The sequence below is a fragment of the Eschrichtius robustus genome, chromosome 2, assembly GCF_028021215.1.
Source record: "Eschrichtius robustus isolate mEscRob2 chromosome 2, mEscRob2.pri, whole genome shotgun sequence".
NCBI lineage: Eukaryota > Metazoa > Chordata > Mammalia > Artiodactyla > Eschrichtiidae > Eschrichtius > Eschrichtius robustus.
In genome coordinates, this window is record NC_090825.1 from 22,392,977 (window position 1) to 22,406,813 (window position 13,837).

Here is a 13,837-nt window from a genome sequence, read left to right on the forward strand (position 1 = left end):
AAGATTCAATGAAGAAAAATCATTTATCAACAAATGAATCTGAGACAATTGGATATTAACACAGGAAAGAATGTAGTTGGATTCCTCACATCGTATACATAAAATAACAAAGTGAAACAAAAATCTACATGTCAAAGATAAAACAATAAAACTCATGAAAGGAGACACAGGTATAAATATTTGTGATCTTGGATTGAGCAATAATATCTCAGCTATGACACCAAAATGACAAACAATAAACAAATAAAAATAAACAAATTGGATTTCATCAAAATTTTTAAAATTTCGCTTCAAAGGACACTCTCAAAAAAGTGAAAAGACAACCCACAGAATGGCAAAAATATTTTCATATATTTAATAAGGGATAGTTTCCAGAATAATATAAAGAAGCCATGCTATTTAATGATTAAAAAATGACCCACTTCAGAAGCAGCCACATAGCACAGGGAGATCAGCTCGGTGCTTTGTGACCACCTAGAGGGGTGGGGTAGGGAGGGTGGGAGGGAGGGAGACGCAAGAGGGAAGAGATATGGGGACATATGTATATGTATAGCTGATTCACTTTGTTATAAAGCAGAAACTAACACACCATTGTAAAGCAATTATACTCCAATAAAGATGTTAAAAAAAAAAAAAAAGACCCACTTCAAAAAAATGGGCAAAAAGGGCTTCCCTGGTGGCTCAGTGGTTGAGAATCTGCCTGCCAATGAAGGGGACACGGGTTCGAGCCCTGGTCTGGGAAGATCCCACATGCCACGGAGCAACTAGGTCCATGAGCCACAACTACTGAGCCTGCGCGTCTGGAGCCTGTGCTCCGCAACAAGAGAGGCCGCGATAGTGAAGAGGCCCACGCACCGCGATGAAGAGTGGCCCCTGCTTGCCGCAACTAGAGGAAGCCCTCGCACAGAAACGAAGACCCAACACAGCCAAAAATAAATATAAAAATATATAAATAAATAAATAAAAGATTACTATTAAAAAAAAATGGGCAAAAGAATTAAATAGACTTTTGTTCAAATAAGATATACTAATAGCCAGTAAATACATGACAGTATGCGCAACAATTTTATTCCTTAGGGAAATGCAAATTAAAGCCACATTAAGATACACTTCACACTCTAGTATGTCAAAATGAGGGGATATGGAGAAATTGTAATTCTCATACATTGCTAGTCGGAATATAAAATGGTACAGACGCTTTGAATTACAGTTTGTCACTTCCTCAAAATGTTAATCATAGAATTACTATGTGACCCACCAACTTCTCTACCTAATGCATTCCACAACATAGATAAACCTTGGAAACTTGGTGCTAAGTTAAAGAAGCCAGAAAAAATGGCCACTTATTCTTTGAGTCCATTTGTATGAAATGTGCTCAATAGTAAAATCCATAGAGACAGAGTACACTAGTTGTTGCCAGGGGCTGAGGGGATGAAGGTGAGGAGTTAACAGCTACTGGTATGGGGTTTCTTTTGAGGTGATTAAAATGTTCTGGAATTAGTGGTGATAGTTTCATAACCTTGTGAATATACTAAAACTCACGAACTGCACCCTTTAAAATGATGGATTTTTTAACATGTGAATTATACTTCAGTAAAAATATACATTAAGCTTGGATAGGAATTGAATATATGAAGTATTTTACTTTGCCTTCATTTAAACATGCTATTTTCTTTTCTTTTTAAAAAATATTAAATAATTGTGTTAGTTTTCTAATGCTACCTTAATAGAGAGCCACAAATGCAACTGGCTGAAAACAGGACACATTTATTTTCTCAAAATCCTGTAAGTCAGAAGTGTAAGTCCTCTGCTTAGAGTTTCACAAAGCTGGGAAGGAGGTGTCAGCAAGGCTGAGTTTCTCTTGAAGCTTATTAGGAAGAATCTGTATTCAAGTTTATTAAGGCTGAGGCTGGATTAAGTTGCTTATATTTGCAGTACTGAATTTCTTTTTTCCTTGCGGCTTGTCAGCAGGAGCCTCTTAGCTTCCTAAGGTCGCCTAAATTCTCTGTCCCATTACCCCTTCATCTTCAAAGCCAGCAAAGTTGGGTGTTCTTCTCATGTTTTGAATCCCCCTGATATCCCCTTCTCCTAAATCTCTCATGTCTCCAGCTCAAGGAATGTACTCTGCTTTTAAGGGCTGATGTAATTAGATTGACTTACCCAGATAAATCAGGATAATCTCCCTGTTTTAAAGTACCTAATCTTAATTCGATCTAGAAAATACTTTTGGGTAACATAATCACAGGTATTGGGGATTAGGGCAAGGGCATCCCTAAATCCAAGGTCATTATTTAGCATACCCCAAGAATTAGAAATAATGTATAAAGAAATGGAAAAGTTGGCTATCTTTTAGTTATCAATTTCGAGTGCATCAGGAAAATTACATAACAATAAATACTGCTTTATAGTATATACATATTTATTATGTTTGAGCATAAATTTGGTAATTCTTTCTTCTGCCAGCTCAAATCTGCTGCTAAGTCCTTTAGGTGATTTTTTAAGAATTTTAATGACTGAGCATATTAATTGCATTATTTAAAACACATTTTTATTTTTAAAATAAGATGATTTCTAAGAGATTTATGTTAAAGGAATCCACTATCAGGATTATAAATTTTAATTCTATGTCCTTTGAAGTTTATGTGGATGAACATTTAAATAATAACGTATTTGTTATTTTATGTAATTCAGCAGCATAAAATAACCCCCTTTTTCTGTTTTCACTATGTTACATTTAAACTATTATTATGGTTAAACATTTTTTTTTTTGTTAGGTGTTTCTCCTATATCTTTCCTATTATTTAATTTTCTATTTTCACCTGTTTTTTTCAAAATTGTCTATAGAAGAGTCATTAAAATCATGAATTCTGAAGATAAAAATACATAGACTTGAATATTAGCTTCAGTGATAATTAGTAGTGTGACTTCACCAAATGACTTCTTTGCATATCAATTTTCTCATCTTTAGAGTATGGATCATATATCACCTTCCTCAGGGGATAATATAATTAAACAAGTTTAACATAGGTAAAGCAACACTTATAAACATTGTAAGTGCTTTATATGATCATCGTATTGTTTTAGATGTTTGCCATACGCACACTCTAAAAATGTATTTACTGAAGTTTTATTTACTTTTTCAATTTTTATGTTTAGAATAAATCTGAGTCCCTTTTTAATGCCGGGTTTAGCTTACTCACAATGATCATATTTACTGACATGTGTAGACCTCTCTCTCTCTCTCTTATCAGGATGCAAAACTGTTGACTCTATTTTCTTCCCTAATTTTATTGGGTTAGTTGAATTGCTTTGTTCTAATTTTTTTTTTACTTGTTTAGAAATTATACATTATTTTGTGTTACTTTAGCAAACAGGCACCATTTATTGTATTGAATATCTGTTATGTAAATATTTTGTGCAACATAAATATAGCCAGATACTTATTTCTACTTTTGGTAGGTTAATAAAATTCAAGTCATTCAATTAGCAAAAGGCTTTCTGATCCACCTTCCTCAGAAGCTTCAGCCCATCTGCCCCCAGTTAAGCAGGCAGTTTCCAGGCAAATCAATCTCACCATGACCTCAACAGGAGAATTCTTTATTCATAGGTTGAGACTTAAAGTTTATCCGGATCTTTTGAAGTACAAATCCCTATGAAGGAAAATTCTTATTTGAATGATGCTAAAAAAAGAAATAAGCTTTTTCATTAAACCGACAGAAATAGTTTAATATTCATTTCTCAAATACAATAAGTAAAAGCTAGTTTTACTTGTCTTGATCAATAACATGTGGATTTTATATTTCAAATTGAATGTCTACATAAAATGATGAAGGGATTGCCACTTAGAGGGCAGTTAAAAAGAGGGTTAGAAGATGATACATTTCAAACACTAAAATTTTATTTTTAGGTACCACAACTGCAAAATGACTTGCAAAGTGACCTCTTTGGTACTTCTTTAGAATTCAGTATTTTAAATTTATAGTAATTTGTGCTGCATAGAAAAATGAATGTTACTTTGGCAAGTATATTTATTTTTATTTGGTTATGATATCTGGTTTTTTTCTAGTTTTATGAATATATTTTTTCAGATTAATTTATACTTGTAGGTCAAATTTATCACAACTTTTATAAGAAAGTGATTTAAAACTTCAGCATGTGTTTCTGTAACAGATAATGTTGCATAAAACAACTTTAAAGATGAATAGAATTTTGGCTTTACTCTGCCTTATTATCACACTATGCAGGAGTCTGTTGCTCAGACCTTAAGGAAAAATAAGAAGGTGGTAACTTTGTATACTGTGTCTCCCAACCTTCCTAGTTGATCCTGAATTATCTTAGGGCCTCTTATGATAAGTGCATGAAAACTGTACTTTCTCACTTAACTGATTCCCCAGTTGAGTGCCTTATACTTCTTATTGTTCCTACTTCATCAAAACTTAACTATTCCCATGCCAGTGTTTCTAAAACAAGACTAATATATAGATTCATCTTAAAAGAAAATAATTCTCATTAGCCCTGCAACTGGCTTAAATAATTTTCATTTCAATGATATTGAATATATGCGAATTTAAAACTAAGTATAAACTATTTGTAATATTCCTACAAAATTTTTAAAAAGACAGTTAACTGCAAAGAAATTGCAAACCTATATAATTCCAATTAATATCAATTTCATGTACAGAAATAATTTTTGAAAATTTCTGAAATTAATTGCTTCTTTTAATACTAATACACTATTGATTTATACAGAAAGGTTCATTGAGTTTGGCATTTCTATATAGACTATATCAGACAATGACTCACACATTTCCAAAATTTTCAGTCATATTTATTATTTATTGATTGATTGATTAAGAATACTCTGGTTTTCTTTTCCCATTAGTACAACTCAATTGTAAATAAAGAGAAATACCTCCATAATTGGTTACAAGATTATGTCAGGAATTGTTATCAGGTTGTAACATAGATAATCTAGAATAATTATATTGTTTTTGGATTGCACTGAAATGGAAATAGTTGAAAAAATTCATACAACTCACAGATATTTCCATCTGAAGTTTTGTCTTCTGACAGCTAGTGGTAGGTGGGCTTAGTCTGAGATACACTGAACTGTCCAAAACACCTATCACAACTTGGTGTGGATTCGAGCTCTTCATTGTGTTATAGTATGTGAGTTACTTAACATTTTAAGCTTCTTGCCCTTCCTTTGTGAAAAGTGGAAAATAGTAGCTACGTTTTAAGATTTCTGTGTGGGGTTACTATATACACTTTTCCCCTGGGAGAAATTTACGTGTATATATATAACTAAAAAGACAGTGCACACCTGAAAGGCTATCGTCCCAGAGAAAACTGAACACACACACACAATTGTATATAGTGGGTGTGTGTGTATAGTCTCTGGCACAATATATATCGTCTCTGGCACAAAGCAATCATTTGACAAATGGTAGAAACTATTATTTTTATTACCACATAAAAATGAATATCTATGTTGTTGATTAGATAAGTATTCCTTCAACAATATTAACTTGCAAAGCTTTGCCCCTTCCAGAGAGCAAAATACTACAATAGACTTAAAATATGAGAATCCTTAAGAAGGATAATTGCAGACCTTCAAATGATCCAACAAGGAAGGTATTTTACTTAGGGATGTATTTAATTCCATTTACATTACACTGGAGCAATTGTGTCTATTCTACACATAGCTAGCTCAGTGGTTACATTAAATATATGCATTTATGTGTGGGTGTTCTTTTTTTAAATGATACAGGTTTTTGTACCGATGAATGTTCAGTTTTCACTGTGGCAATAGGCAGCTATACTAAAGAGTGAAATGTCTTTCACTATTCTTGGTATTTTAAACTGGTCATTACTCATCTAATGTGAATTAACATTTGGTTGTGCATCAAAAAACTGTTATGGCTTTATTTGCAAGACTATTATCCCTATTTCAATTTTACATAATTTCTATTTTCAGGCGCACATGGTTTACAGTACCATCAAATGCCAACATTTACAAATAATGATGGTCAGTTTTACTGAGATTTATATTTTAATGTTTATATCTCAACATAATCTGACTTACAGTTAACTGCTATGAAATATGCAACCAACTGAACATCTCTATAGAAAGTTAAGATGTAACTCAAACAAATATAAGCAGATAATGTTTTATGCCTAGCACTCATATATTTTAAAGACTAAAAAGAAATTTGGAGGTTAATCCTAGACTTGAATGTAATATGCACTCACATTAGAGCTTTCAAACAATTAAAACTCTAAAAGATTTTGTTCTTTGTAATTGTGGACCAGCTTGTTAAGACCGAACTTCCTGCAGAAAACCTAGAAAAATATATATTTTTAATCTGCTTAAAAACATCAGAAGGTTTGAAAGGCAGTGAGGACCTGAAAGGCTACACTCACAGAGAAAAGGAAAGACTAGAAATGAAAGCCCAACATTTGATGTCTACATTCTCCTTGACAAAATTACCACATCTAAACTTGGAGGTGGAGAGCTTGGGAAATTAAGTTTCTCAGAGCTAAAGGACAAAAATTGAACTTCAGGCCCTGCAAAAAGGAAGGGACCCTGGTAAAAACAAGTTTCGATTGGCTTTGAGAGGCAGTTACATAGGTGCACAAAGAGCCAGCAACAGGACTCAAATAATTTCATACTGTCATTGCATTAATGTGACCTGCTTGTAGCTTTACTGATAAACATAAGTAATACATTTTCTCATGAAACAGAGGTTATTTTTGGAGGGCTGGGTCCAAGTTGGTGGTGTAAGCAGAACCTGAACTCACTTCCTCCCAGGGACACAGGGAATCTACACCTACAAATAGAGCATTTCCTCCTGAGGAAGAACTGAGGGCTGACTGAACAGCTTCTGTACAACAAATGATAGCAGAACCACAGAGAGATGAGTAGGAGAGACAGAGACATGGTATCAGTGAGAAACCCCATCCTTGTCCCAGGACCTACAGTAGGGAGGAATATCACTGAAGGGCTTGCAAATAGACTCACCTGCCCTAGACACCCCAAAACAGTGGTCTAAAGAGTACCTACACTATATATGAAGGAAATCCATTTACTAATGCTACGGTGTCTGCCAAATGAGCAGGGAGCTGCTAGGACACACTCCAGGGTTGGAAACACTGGTGAGCACCATTTTTTGCCTGCCCCCTCCACCTTGATAGCATGAGCAGGGGGAAAAAGGTCTAGACACTCTAACAGGCCTGCCAAGGCTATCCCAGCATATCCCAGGCCCCTGGCCCACACCAGCTCCAGCCATTGTGCCACAGTGGGCTGTGGGCAGAGCTGAGGGATTCCCAGCCCATTACTGGTCTAGCTCCAGCCAGCCTGCCAGAGGCAACCAGTACATGCAGTCTATACCGAGGACAATCCTATGTAAGGCTGTGCCTTCAAGACCAGGAGCAGTAGTGGTTTTTCCTAATTTGTAGAAACAAACACAGAAAATCAAGAAAATGAGGAGACAGAGGAATATGTTCCAAATGAAAGAACAAGACAAAACTCCAGGAAAAACCCTTAATGAAATGGAGATAAATGCCCTGATTTCAAACTATACTACAAAGCTATAGTAATCAAAACAGCATGACGTTGACATAAAAACAGCCATATATCAATAAAAGAGAATAGAGAGCCCAGAAAAAAATCCATACACTTATGGCAATTAATCCATGTCAAAGGAGGCAAGAATATACAACGGGGGAAAAACAACATCTTCAATAAATGATGTTGGGAAAACTGACCAGCTACATGCAAAATAATCAAACTGGACCACTTTCTTACACCATAAACAAAATAAACTCAAAATGGATTAAAGACTTAAACATAAGACCTGTTCTTAGCAATATTTTTCGGGATCTGTCTCCTCAGATAAGGGAAACAAAAGCAAAATTAAACAAACGGGACTACATCAAAGGAATTCAGCAACAAATGAAAAGGCAACCTACTGAATGGGAGAAAATTTTTGCAAAGGATGTATCTAATAAGGAGTTAATATCCAAAATATATAAAGAACACATACAACTTAATATAAAAAAACCCCAAAATTTGGCAGAGGACCTGAACAGAAGACATGCCAATGGCCAACTAGCACATGAAAGATGCTCAACATAATTAATAATCAGGGAAATGCAAATCAAAATCACAATGAGATATCACCTCACACCTGTCAGAATGGCTATCATCAAAAAGAACACAAATAGCATGTGAGGATACAGAGAAAAGGGAACCCTTGTACACGCTTGGTGGGAATGTAAATTGGTGCAGCCACTATAGAAAACAATCTGGAGGTTTCTCAAACATTTATAAATAGAGCTACCATATGACCCAGCAATTCCTCTTCTGGGTATTTACCCAAAGAGAACAAAAACACTAATTTGAAAAGATATATGCACCCCTATATTCATTGCAGCATTGTTTAAAATAGCCAAAGTATGGAACCAACTTAAGTGTCCACTGATAGGTAAAAGAATAAAGAGAATAATTTAAATCTACAATGGACTATTACTCAGCCATAAAAAGGAATGAAGGGACTTCCCTGGTGGCACAGTGGTTAAGAATCTGCCTGCCAATGCAGGGTACATGGGTTCAACCCCTGGTCCGTGAAGATCCCACATGCCATGGAGCAACGAAGCCCATGCGCCACAACTACTGAGCCCATGTGCTACAACTACTGAAGTCCGCACGCCCAGAGCCCGTGCTCTGCAACAAGAGAAGCCACCGCAATGAGAAGCCTGTGCACTGCAACGAAGAATAGCCCCTGCTCGCCGCAACTAGAGAAAGTGCATGCAGCAAAGAAGACCCAACACAGCCAAAAATAAATAACTAATTAATCAATTAAAAAAAAGAAAAAAGAAAAAGAAAAAACAATGAAATCATGCCATTTTCAATAACACAGATACCTAGAGGGTATTATGCTAAGTGAATTAAGTCAGACAGAGAAAGATAAATGTCACATGATTTCACTTTTATGTGAAATCTAAAAAACAAAGCAGGCAATTTCCGATCGCCTCACGCCAGAGCAGCCACAGCCCGCCCTTACAGGCCCTGCCAACAAATTTCTTTTCATTATTTTTAAAGGGACACCATGATCACCAGACTCCTGAACTGGAAAGTCCCTTGGTCAGCAGAGAGCAAAACCAGCAGCTGAGGCATGAGGATCCACAGCCTTGCGAGTCCTCTATGTATCCTATCAGGTGGATAGGAGCTGCGGAAGGTTTTTCTTGTCTGTCCTCCAGGAGAATTCTCTGACTGTGATTAGAAATATTCCTCTAGACTCTTCCTGCAGCGGTGTGTGTTTGAGGAGGGGGCTCGTGGGGCTGAGGTGTTTAGGGTGACATAACACAGACCTTGGAGCCCGATTTGCTGGGTTTTGTACCCAAGCCCCAACATTCAAGCGCTCTATGGCTTTGGGCAACTCAGGTAGCCTGAATCTCATCAGTACAGAGAGAAAGCTTCACTGATAACTCATTACAGAGCAGCAGGGGAAGCCAGATTCCACGACGGCAGTAGCAGGGTTCATGGCAAGAATCATGGCTTGCAGGCCACTCTGGGCTGTCTCGTCTTCCTGCAACTTGTAGACCCTCAGGCTTAGGAGCTGTTTCAATAACCTTGAGAGACTAAGGTGTTCTTGAGACCATTTGTACCAAATCCATGACTGAACCCAGAAAAGACCTCTGTATAAACCGTTAAGATTCTGGCAGCACATGCGGAGACCTACTCTATTAGCCACTGGTAGCTGGAGATAGCCTGGTAGACAAAGTGCTCCCAAGTCAGCCTGTTCCAGCTGAACAGCTATTATAGACCCTCATAACCTGACTTCATAATGAGGACTACCACATTCACTGCCATGTGGCTGACAGGGTCTTGGTGCTCTGGCTGGGTGTCAGACCTGAAATTCTGAGATGGGAGAGCTGAGTTCAGGATCTTGGACCACCAGAGACGTCCTGGCTCCATATAATATCAATTGGAGAGAGATCTCCCAGAGATCTCTATCTCAACGCTAAGACCCATCTCCACTGAACAACCAGCAAGCTCCAGTGCTGGATACCCCATGCTGAACAACTAGCAAAACAGGAACACAACCCCACCCATTAGCAGAGAGGCTGCCTAAAATCACACTAAGTGAACAGACACCCCAAAACACACCAGCAGAGTCAGTCAACCAGAAAGACAATATCCAGCCTCATCCACCAGAACACAGGCACCAGGCCCCTCCACCAGGAAACCTACACAAGCCACTGAAAGAACCATACACACTAGGGGCAGACACCAAAAACAACGGGAACTATGAACCTGCAGCCTGCAAAAAGGAGACCCCAAACACAATAAGTTAAGCAAAATGAGAAGACAGAGAAATACACAGCAGATGAAGGAGCAAGGTAAAAACCCACCACACCAAACAAATGAAGAGGAAATAGGCAGTCTACCTGAAAAAGAATTCAGAGTAATGATAGTAAAGATGATCCAAAATCCTGGAAATAAAATGGAGCAAATACAAGAAACGTTAAACAACGACCAAGAAGAAATAAAGAGCAAATAAACAATGATGAACAACACAATAAATGAAATTAAAAATTCTCTAGAAGGAATCAATAGCAGAATAACTGAGGCAGAAGAACAGATAACTGACCTGGAAGTTGAAATAGTGGAAATAACTACCGCAGAGCAGAATAAAGAAAAAAGAATGAAAAGAATTGAGGACAGTCTCAGAGACATCTGGGACAACATTAAATGCACAAACATTCAAATTATAGGGGTCCCACAAGAAGAAGAGAAAAAGAGAGGGTCTGAGAAAATATTTGAAGAGATTATAGTTGAAAACTTCCCTAATATGGGAAAGGAAATAGTTAATTAAGACTAGGAAGCACAGAGATTCCCATACAGGATAAATCTAAGGAGAAACACACCAAGACACATATTAATCAAACTATCAAAAATTAAATACAAAGAAAAAATTTTAAAGCAGCAAGGGAAAAGCAACAAATAACATACAAAGGAATTCCCATAAAGTTAACAGCTGATCTTTCAGGAGAAACTCAGCAAGCCAGAAGACAGTGGCGGGACCTATTTAAAGTGATGAAAGGGAACAACCTACAACCAAGATTACTCTACCAAGCAAGGATCTCATTCAGATTCAATGGAGAAATTAAAACCTTTACAGACAAGCAAAAGTTAAGAGAATTCAGCACCACCAAACCAGCTTCACAACAAATGCTAAAGGAACTGCTGTACACAGGAAACACAAGAGAAGTAAAAGACCTACAAAAACACACCCAAAACAATTACGAAAATGGTAATAGGAACATACATATCGATAATTACCTTAATTGTAAATAGATTAAATGCTCCAACCAAAAGACATAGACTGACTGAATGGATACAAAAACAAGACCTGTATATATGCTGTCTGCAAGAAACCTACTTCAGATCTAGGGACACATACAGACCAAAAGTGAGGGGACAGAAAAAGATATTCCATGCAAATGAAAATCAAAAGAAAGCTGGAATAGCAATTCTCATATCAGCCAAAATAGACTTTAAAATAAAGACTATTCCAAGAGACAAAGAAGAACACTACATAATGATTAAGGGATCATTCCAAGAAGAAGATATAACAATGATAAATATTTATGCACACAACATAGGAGCACCTCAATACATAAGGCAAATGCTAACAACCATAAAAGGGGATAATGACAAACACAATCATAGAAGGGGACTTTACCACCCCACTTTCAACAATGGACAGATCATCCAAAATGAAAATAAATAAGGAAACACAAGCTTTAATAATACATTAAACAAGATGGACTTAATTGATATTTATAGGACATTCTGTCAAAAACAACAGAATAGACTTTCTTCTCAAGTGCTCACGGAACATTCTCCAGGATAGATCGTATCTTGGGTCACTAATCAAGCCTTGGTAAATTTAAGAAAATTGAAATCATATCAAGTATCTTTTCCGACCACAACACTATGAGACTAGATACAAATACAGGAAAAAAAACTGTAAAAAATACAAACACATGGAGGCTAAACATTATGCTACTATATAATCAAGAGATCACTGAAGAAATCAAAGAGGAAATCAAAAAATACCTGGAAACAAATGACTGTGAAAACACGACTGCCCAAAACCTATGGGATGCAGCAAAAGCAGTTCTAAGAGAGAAGTTTATAGAAGTACAATCCTACCTCAAGAAACAAGAAAAATCTCAAACAAACAATGTAACCTTACACCTAAAGCAATTAGAGAAAGAAAAACTAAAAAACCCCAAAGTTAGAAGAAGTAAAGAAATCATAAAGATCAGATCAGAAATAAATGAAAAAGAAATGAAGGAAACAATAGCAAAGATCAATAAAGCTAAAAGCTGGTTCTTTGAGAAGATAAACAAAATTGATAAACCATTAGCCAGAATCGTCAACAAAAAAGGGAGAAGACTCAAATCAACAAAGTTAGAAATGAAAAAGGAGAAGTAACAACTGACACTGCAGAAATACAAAAGATCTTGAGAGATCACTACAAGCAACTATATGCCAATAAAATGGACAACCTGGAAGAAATGGAGAAGTTCTTAGAAAAGCACAACCTTCCGAGACTCAACCAGGAAGAAATAGAAAATATAAACAGACCAATAACAAGCACTGAAATTGAATCTACGATGAAAAATCTTAGAACAAACAAAAGCCCAGGACCAGATGGATTCACAGGCAAATTCTATCAAACATTTAGAGAAGAGCTAACACTTCTCCTTCTCAAACTCTTCCAGAATATAACAGAGGGAGGAACACTGCCAAACTCATTCTACGAGGCCATCGTCACCCTGATACCAAAACCAGAAAAAGAGGTAACAAAAAATGAAAACTATAAGCCAATATCACTGATGAACATAGATGCAAAAATCCTCAACAAAATACTAGCAAACAGACCAGCAGTACATTAAAAGGATCCCAGGAATGCAAGGATTCTTCAATATACACAAATCAATCAATGTGATACACGATATTAACAAACTGAAGGATAAAAACTATATGAGTCTCAATAGATGCAGAAAAAGCTCTCGACAAAATTCAACACCCATTTATGGTAAAAACTCTCCAGAAAGTAACCATAGAGGGAACTTACCTCAACATAATAAAGGCCATATATGACAAACCCACAGCCAACATCGTTCTCACTGGTGAAAAACTGAAACCATTTCCACTAAGATCAGGAACAAGACAGGGTTGTCCACTCTCACCACTATTACTCAACATAGTTTTGGAATGTTTAGCCACAGCAATCAGAGACGAAAAAGAAATAAAAGGAATCTAAATTGGAAAAGAAGAAGTAAAACTGTCACTGTTTGCAAATGACATGAAACTATACATAGAGAATCCTAAACATGCTACCAGAAAACTACTGGAGCTAATCAATGAATTTGGTAAAGTAACATGATACAAAATTAATGCACAGAAATCTCTTGCATTCCTATACACTAATGACGAAAAATCTGAAAGAGAAATTAGGGAAACAGTCCCATTTACCACTGCAACAAAAAGAATAAAATACCTAGGATTAAACCCACCTAAGGAGACAAAAGACCTGCATGCAGAAAACTAGAAGACACTGATGAAAGAAATTAAAGATGATACAAACAGATTGAGAGATATACCATGTTCTTGAATTGGAAGAATCAACACTGTGAAAATGACTATTCTACCCAAAGCAATCTACAGATTCAATGCAATCCCTGTCAAAGTACCAATGGTATTTTTGACAGACTAGAACAAAAAATTTCACATTTTGTATGGAAACACAAGAGACCG